The sequence below is a fragment of the Sciurus vulgaris genome (genome assembly GCF_902686455.1).
Source record: "Sciurus vulgaris genome assembly, chromosome: 4".
Classification (NCBI taxonomy): Eukaryota; Metazoa; Chordata; class Mammalia; order Rodentia; family Sciuridae; genus Sciurus; species Sciurus vulgaris.
In genome coordinates this window covers 76,214,437-76,222,729 of record NC_136464.1, presented here as the reverse complement: position 1 = coordinate 76,222,729, position 8,293 = coordinate 76,214,437, and the positions used below count along the sequence as shown (strand labels likewise).

At 38.7% G+C, this 8,293-nt stretch overlaps 1 pseudogene across 1 annotated transcript; it reads right to left on the bottom strand.

Moving 5' to 3' along the window:
• Positions 1 to 2,729: 2,729 nt before the first annotated feature.
• LOC306658928 (protein mono-ADP-ribosyltransferase PARP16-like) lies at positions 2,730 to 7,939 on the bottom strand (annotated as a pseudogene). Its single transcript has 2 exons — positions 7,865 to 7,939; positions 2,730 to 3,431 (listed from the first exon to the last, which is right to left on the bottom strand). The product of its transcript is annotated as a protein mono-ADP-ribosyltransferase PARP16-like (transcript).
• Between the last annotated feature and the right edge of the window lie 354 nt (positions 7,940 to 8,293).

Sequence of the window (8,293 nt, the reverse complement as noted above, 5' to 3'; positions counted from 1 at the left end):
AAAGGATAAAAACCAATGTTCTATGCATTGGAAACTGAAGCATAGTTCAAAGAGCAGTAAGTTTTGATAGCTCAAAACTCTTGTCTCTGAATGTTTGACTCAGAGTAGCTGCATTGTTTGGTAATAATCTACAATAGTCTGCTGTCCAGATACCTTGCCAAAATGGTATATTTTTCCTGTTTTTATTCCCTTCTTGAATGTCACCTTGTTTCCATGGATACTTTGAGACTTGATGGCTCTTTGCATCTCACACATTTGTAGAGTACATTGTCAGATGTCCAAGCCCTGTTTTATTGATAGTAAAGTACTGCTAGTAAAGTCCTATTTACTACAATCGTACAGTTTATATGCTACACTTCTAAGAGTCTACTCTGAATCCAGATTTTTTTTTTCCCTTTTCCTTTCCTTGTAGTACTTGGAATTGAATCCAGGGCCTGCATTCTACCTCTGAGCTACATTCCTACTCATTATTAAAGTTTACTTTTTAGATAGGTCTTACCCATTGTCTATGCTGGCCTTGAACTTGTGATCCTTCTGCCTCAGTCTCCAGAGCTGCTGCAGTTACAGGCTGTGCAACACCATGTCTAGTTTGGTTTCTTTGTACTTTTCCAAGCTGCCTCAAACTTGTCTCATATCTCCACAGCCAGCCTGCAGCCGGTGCAGTGCTTTCTTTCTATGAAGGCACTGGGAGGGGTACTTTGCTTTGGAAGATGACTTAGTGTACATGAAGGAAAGTATTTGGGAGTCTCATTTAATCACACTGAGTGGTACTACAGAAATTTTAAAACAGACTACTATTGTGCAGGCTATACTAGAACTCCTGGGTTGGGGACTACAGGTGTTCACTATTATGCCTTATATTACAGCACTATAAAACCAAATTTTTCAGTGAAGTGTCTTAAGGAAAAGAAATTTTCATATAAACATTTAGGTTATCTTTTTAAAAGAATCCATGATTTATTCCCTTTGAAGAAAGAGTGTTTCTCCCCATTCCTTCTCTCTCTTTAAAAAACAAATAAACAGATAAACAGGAGAAATCTAGACAATATTTGAAAAATGAATGTTAGTAAAATATCACCTTTGTTACTTCTCTGAAATAATTTACTCAGACAAGAATCATCAGTGGATATAAAAAAAAAAAAAAAAAACTAAAATTTGAAGAAGCAATGAATGCTGGTTAATTCCAAGTACAAAAATTTTAGCTCATAGTTTACTTGCTATTTGTAGCTATGACAAAAAAAAAAAAACGTTACCTTTATCATGAAAGAATCTAGTGATTACAATCATAGGTGGATGACTAAAGGGTACATCATAAAAATAGGAGAATTGGACATTTTATAGATGATATGATAGAGCATGAAGAAGTACAGCATCTTTTGTGGAATATCTTTGCAAAAATTTCAATCGTGTAGTACTAATTTTTAATTTTTTTAATTAGGAAAATATCTTTATTATTTTTGAAATGTTTCAATAGCAATGTAAAAACCATGTTATTGGCTTTTTCACAATTTATAAATTGTAGAAAAATGATTCTTCCCCCTCTTTATAGCAATTTCACTCGGAAATTGGACAGGGCTCCATTACAGCTGAAACTCAGCAGGAAAAAGGGAACACACAACACACACAGCAAACTCAGGCTGCAGCTCTCTGGGCAGCCAAAACTTTTCCTACACATTAAAGCCCAGGATGAGTCCTCTGAAGGGGGCTCAATCATATGGATTTGTGACACACTGAGTGGGCCTCTGTCTCCAAGGCCAGCAGCCCACTGATGGCCTATAATGTGGCACTTGAGGTTGGCAGGTCACAATCAAGGCAGCTTCATGAGAATACGAACAGAAGCAAGCCTGAGACTCAGATCCCTCACTCTAGAATACAGCCAGGAGAGAGGCTGTGCATCCCAGCCAAAGGGTGCTCTAGGTTTAGAAATTTCCTTTTCTTAGCTCACAAAGACTAATTTGTTAAGTAGCTATTTTTAAAAAGTCAGAAAACAAACATTTGGTTCCATTTCAGCTATAATCAACAGTTGATAATTTTTAGAAAAAGATGCCTTGAGATGCTCTATATTGTTAAGTCTATATTTCTTTTAAAAATCAGGGACCTGACTCCCTCCTTTCTCATGCATGGTTTGTGGGGAGTGAGGTACAGCTATAGCAGAAGCCTATTTGTTGATTTGAGAAAACTGTTAAAATGTTTTGCACTCACATAAAAGAACGGATGGAATCCAAAAACCATCCCACTGATTTTTATGAGAAACATGACTGTCCCTCTTGGGTGTCTCAAGCCAACACAAGGCCACTGCCGCCTAGTGATTTAATACCCCTATGCACTTTCCCGCCTTCCAGAAGGCATTAGAGAAAGGGCCAACCTCCGCCAGCAATGACTGTAAGGACACCATTGACAGCTTGGAAACTTTGTTTTTAAATGCAGCAGGACTCTTTCCTTTGGCCCTGGCTGAAGAACCAACTTCCTCAGTCTGCTTAGGAAGGAGCAGATGGGAGGGCTCCTGGGAAAACTACAAGTGATGGGCTAGGGGTCCCAACTGACTGAGTGTGACTGGGAGCATCATCAAAGGCAATCAATATATTTATGGCATATTAAAAAATTGTCCTGTGGCCCCTAACTAGTCCCCAGGCTTGACCTGGTCGGACATGAGGCACAGGAGGTAGGAAACAATATCATAAGGCACATGGTTGAGGTGGTCCCCACACCAGACCCAGAAAGATTATCTTTTAACATGATTCCAAAAGTGTTGGAAAGCAGAGGAGTTGATGACACTCACTATGAGCAGCAACAGCAGATACAGGAACATCATGACCATAAACCAATGGCTGGGAAACCAGGAGAGCTGGCTTGAAGCCCTTGTTCAGGTTGCAGTGCAGTCATTATGGTTGATGGAATGGAAGTGTTCTAGGCAGCTACTGTGGAAGGCGTAGATTAGGTCTCGTTCTCCTTTGGTCTCATAAAACTTGCCGTTGGCTGGTTAGAAGTATTCAATTTCAAATAGGAAGTCCGGGTTGGGGACAGGCGTGTGAGGAGCACCAGTCAGTTGCTGGATCTTTTCAAACTCTGTCTTCCCTGCACTGTGGATTGTCAGGAACTTTGAGGATAATATCCAGCTCACCAGGTCCCGGGCCCATTGGTCTTTGTCTCCAGGCGATTGGAGAAGTTCCTTCAGGTTGGGTAACTTTCTGGCATCTGCAAGCAGGGCCTCCAAGTCCTTAGAGTTGTGGTGGGTGTAGGAGGAGGGGAGGGGCCACAGCACCAAGTCGCGTGTAGCTCTGCAGTGCAGAGGCAGTGAAGAGGCTGCACCGGAGGTCGTGGGCCAGCACGTCGCTGCCTGCCGCCTCCTTGGCGGCGCCTTGCTGGGCTGCATCCCTGGTCGCGGGCGCGGTTGCTGAGGGAGACACTCCTGTCAGGGTCGAGGGTCCAGCCTATGGCAGTGAAGGACCTGAGCCTGGATGTCGCGGTCCGGGGTTCCCAGGCCTGAGGAGCAGCTCCCCACCCCGCCACTGCGATCCCAGCTGCTCTGCGCTACTCCCCCTAATTTTTAATTTTTAAGAAATTCAGTAAGTATAGAGACAATTTAGATGACATCATGAGACAAGTAGAAAAAGTCATACTGGAGGTATTTAATTTTAATACAACTGGCCTGGTCCTCTGACACAGCCAAGTGATCATTGGAAAATAAAGAGTATGAGAGTACTAGCGGGGAACACTACCTCACTTGTCTTTACCGCTTCTGCATGTGTCCGTCTGGTTGCACAAGCAGCACCTCATTTAGCTTCCTGAGAGCTTTTTCTTGTACCTTATCAGCCTTTCATTCAGGAAGGTATCACGTGTCAGGGGATTAATGTTTTAAGACATCTTCAAAAAGAAAAAAAAAAAGATTGATGATAGTGAGATATAAATACTCTATGTCTTCTATCCTCCTGGGTGAAGAACAGGGGATACATCAGAGTTGTGTGCTACACTTATGCTTTTGGAGTTTTTCTGTAGAGATTAGGACCAGATGGTGGCTCGCAATGGTAGCTGGCATGGGAATACCCATTTTACTGGGTACTTTTCTCTTTTCTGTATCATTTCCTCACTTCCTGTTTTTTCTTACTTTTGTAATAATTACTTAGCTTCCATCAGTTTCTGGGAAATCATGAGATAAGACAGTGATGTATTTAATCAAAATTGAATCCAGAAAGTTAACTTAGTCCATTTTCTTGCTGCTGTAACAGAATACCTCAGACTGAATAATTCAAAATGAACAAACATTTATTTTGAAATAATAAACAAATTTAAGTCCTTTTGCAATGTAGAATTTAAAAATTATTTTTTTGGGAAAACAAGATTCAAGAAAAAACAATAAAGATCTGATACTCCACATCAGTAATTATCAGGGAAATACAAATCAAAATCAGAATGAGATATCATTTTACTCCAGTAAGAATGGCTATTATAGAAAACCTATATTGAACAAGAATTGGTGAGGATGGAGAGAAAATGAACACTTGCATGATATTGGTGGGAATCTACAGTAGCATAATCATAATGGAAAATGGTAAATGAAGTATTTTCTAAAAGAATTAAACACTGAGGGTTTGGGAATATAACTCAGTTGGTATAGTGTTTGCCCAACAAGCACGGAGGCCCTGGGTTCAACTCCCAGCACTGAAACAAAACAAAACAAAACAAAAAACAAAACAAAACAAAAAAAAATTAAACATTGAGCTACCATATGATCCAGCTTTTCCAATATTGAAAATATATACAAATTAAATCAGTATGTCAAAAAGGATCTGAATTCCCATGTTTATTATAGCACTATTCACATTGGCCAAATAACTGAAGGGTCCATCAACTGATAAATGGATTTAAAAGATGCAGCACACAATGAAATACTATTTACCTATAAAAAATAATGAAATCTTGTTATGTGCAGCAAAAGGGATAAAAATAAAAATCATTATTTTAAGTGAAATGAGTCACAGGAAGATAGATAACACATTATTTTACTCATGCAAATTATAAAAGTTGATCTTATCAAAGCTGAGTACGTTTTGTACTATTATGTATATAGTTCAACCTAGAAAAAAATCAATCTGACAAAACATGCCTGATACTGACTCAAATGCTGATGTTTAATTGTGTCCATGAGTCCCGTCATGCAGGTACATGTCAGGGCCCAGGAGAATCAGGGCACACTGACCTGTCTCTCACCACCCGCCCCCAGCCAGAAAAAACGGAATTAAGGGCAGAGCCAAAGTTCGAGGCTCAAATGCTAACCAATAGCTTGTGTAGTTCTCCAAAACATCATTAGCATAAATTTGGACCAATAGCGATGCTACTTTATCCAAACCCTGATTAGCATTAATCTGGACCAATAGCGTTGACCCAAGCCCCATATTTACCACTGGAGTCACACATTCTAGAGGCAAAGTGCTGTGGGATTTGTGAGGAGGATTTGATCCCGCCCCTCCCCCCCACGGCCCCGTGGGGAGCAGGGACATTAACTACGGAGGCCTTTGGGTTCAGAAGACATGAACCACGCGGTTGGCCGTGAGCTTCCGGGTTTGCCGCTTCCACTGAACCCACCTACCAATGAAAGGAAGAAAAATCCTTTCACCACAGGGACTTTTCAGAGAGGTATGTGTACTTATTCACAGTATCAATGAAAATGAGACTTGTTGATATGGAAGGTTGAATAATGATGTTTTCGGAAGCGATGCCAGAATCTAATTTTTGTGGAATACCAGCTAATCTCGAGGCAGAGTTGAGCGTAGGTTGCATGCTTCAGACTAGATCATAGGTTCATTGGTTTGGTGTTCTCTTTCCTCTTAAAAGAAACAATATTTGAAAGGGCCTCATCATTAACATAATGTAAGAAAGCTGACAAACTCAAATTTTGTTCTCAGAGCAGAAGGAAATGAGCTAAAAGTTGATCAGTAAGGGAGACAGATGGCTGTAATACTCAGGTAGTTTGAGGTTAGGTTTGGGGTGACAGTAGAGAGTTGAGTAGAAGGAAATTTCAGCTACTCCAAGGAAGAATCTGGGCACACATACACAAAAATAAAAATATTGAGATACTTTTTAGCGGTCTTACGGCTGTAACCTGCTTGTAGATTAGTTGTGCACATGAATTAAAAGATAAATTAGGAATTCTTTAATGAATTGAGTAAGTTTTAGCAGCAAGATTGAAGATATTACTATAGAAATGTAGCAGAGTGTGCTTTAGTCGATAAAGAATAGTATAACAATGTCCTGTGTTTAGGTGCGGAAACAAAAAGGAGTCCTCTAGAAATTTGAGCCACTAGAATTTTAGTGGAGAGATGCTGATGCAGGTTTAAAGTGTAAAGGAATAGAATTGAAGAACATGTGTGCAAGTAGCTATTTCTGTAATTATTTGAGGGAAAAATAGGCAACAGGTGTTAGAGGAAGAAAAGTGGCAAAATAAGAAAAATACATGGCTTGGAGGATGATTTTATTTTGCTGAAATTAGGATTGGAAAGGAGGGGTTATCACAGTGTTAGTGAGAAAGAATTAAATAAGTAAATATCAAACTCCCAGAAACAATACCAAACATAGAAGAAGAGATGAAACTTCGCAATAGGAAACTTTAAATTTAATTCTCATATTTTTAATTCCTGTGAACTAAGGAATATTATTCTCTAAGGACAATTATTGAATTCATGAAAAGTCTTGGTTTTGAAGGTAATTGAGAGGATTCGAAGGGCTGATTCTGCATAAATAGAGAAAAATCTGAGTAGAAATTTGTGTAGAAATCAAGTCATTTTCTTTATTCAATATTATTTCCTTTAATATATGTCCTGAATGTTTAAAACGGTTTGCTTCTCCATTTTATTTTCTGGGAAATTATATATCAGATATTAACAAATTTTAAATTTTTTAGCTATGTAGAAATAGAATTTCATTTTGCATCCAACATTTAACTTTTATCTGCCTTATTTTTGAGTTTTCAATTCTAAATGAAATTTATTAGTTATTTAATCATAACATGATATATACATAAAACAGTGCTTCACTGTTGCTTATCCACCTACTTAGAGCTTATTTTTCTCTTTATCTTTTCATTTCAGTGTCTTGTCTCCCCTTTTTATGTAATTTTATTTTTTTCAAACATCCTTCATTGGCCATTTTTGGGTAGTTCTAAGACTGATAAATAATATTTCATTTCTGTTCCATTCAGATTTATTAACTTTTACTGCATCATAAATCTTTTCAATTTTATTCTTTATTATACATTTTATATCACAGAACATATTTCTAAGAATATTATTTATAAAATCAGATATGCTGTGATTTTTTTTTTTTTTTGCTATGTATATGATAGCAGTTTAGTGATATTTAAAATTCAAAAGAAAATACGTTTAACTGGAAATTTTGTACCTTATTAAAATATCACATCAAATATACATGTGCATAATAATATATACTGTTTATCAATGAGTGAATTTATGCTGCTGCCACTGTTTATTGTTTTTAATTTACTGTTCAATAGTATAAACACTTAAACCTTTGTTTTATTGACCTACACACAATAGACTTTTGTTTATGTAACAACCTATCAGTCCTTAATGGCTTTCTGTACTGGCTGCAAGTATAGGGAGACCTTCCTGATCTTAATAAGATTCAATAAATATTAATATGTTTTAAAAATATGAATGAATTTACACATATGAATGAGTTTGTACCTATGGAGATATGAAGAATTTCTCCCATGCATATCCTCATTATAATTAAAAGTAAAGGATGATGTTGAGAAGAAAATAATTAACTTGGACCCAGTAGGTGGAATACAGCAATATGAAAGTAATAATTTTGGACCACAAAAGGGAGAGGTGTTTTATACACAAACGGAAACAGGCGGCTTCTTGTTGCATGTCCTCATAAACAGGTCTGCCTTCCTGATCACGGCCTTCGGGTCAGACATCCTGACACTTCATGGAGGCGAGTGCTGCGGGCCTGGGAGCCCTGTGGGCTGAGGCGGGCGCCGCAGGGGCGGCGTCCCCGGACTTCTCTGCAGCCGCCTCGGGCATCGGGCTATGGCTCCCGCAGCCGCGGAAGAGCGCTGGCGCCCGCCGCTCTGCCGCCACTGACTTCTTAGTGATTTTCAAGAGTACATGGTTATTGACTGCAGTCACCGTCTTGTTGATCTCATGAATTTATTCCCCCTAGCTATCCTGGATTTTCTAGCCATTGACCAATTTATACCAAATCCCATCCCCCACTCCCCTGCCCTAATACTTGGTGAACAGGATTCTCTCTGCTTCTGTGGCTTCTAATT